Raw genomic sequence first — 502 nt, forward strand, 5'->3', positions numbered from 1 at the left:
GCAGGAGAAATGATAAAGCCGTGCCTGAAGTTCAGCCAAAAGAACAAACTGTGGGAGGGGATGGAGGTTTTGTTGGTCCCTCGGATCTACCACAGGATTCCAGGGGTTAAAATTCGGAGAGAAGGGGAAGTGACACTGCTGACTGACTCATCGGGGTTTGTGTGTGCAGAAAAGCTGAGGTTTGGGGTTGTTTTGGCCATGTGTTCCCTCTGAAAGCAGGAGATCGCTGCAGGGATTGTGTTGGGGTGTGGGAGACTTCCCCAGCGTGGGTAACACAGCAGAAATGAGCAATTAGCGGCACGCAGTAATGAGCCCTCCGGGGCTGTCAGCTCTTGTTCCCCGGGGACTTGCCGAGTGTCGGCAGCGAGAGGAGAGGCTGGACCGTGTTTGTGGCCGGGGTGTGCCCACCTGGCAGCGCTCGGGGCTGTCCCGGCCCGTTTGGGGACAGCGTGTGTTGCCCGGCCCTGCTGCGGCATCACCCCGCTGCTGGAGGGAGGGAGGA

General features: G+C 59.0%; 1 protein-coding gene across 1 annotated transcript in view; it reads left to right on the forward strand.

Annotated features, from left to right (window-relative positions):
• EIF4EBP1 (eukaryotic translation initiation factor 4E binding protein 1) overlaps positions 1-502 on the forward strand; it is a gene marked incomplete at its 5' end in the record, with an annotated part of 4,596 nt that overhangs the window by 472 nt on the left and 3,622 nt on the right. The gene's annotated exons all lie outside the window — the stretch shown is intronic.

This window comes from Corvus brachyrhynchos, unplaced genomic scaffold (genome assembly GCF_000691975.1).
Source record: "Corvus brachyrhynchos isolate BGI_N302 unplaced genomic scaffold, ASM69197v1 scaffold150, whole genome shotgun sequence".
Lineage (NCBI taxonomy): Eukaryota > Metazoa > Chordata > Aves > Passeriformes > Corvidae > Corvus > Corvus brachyrhynchos.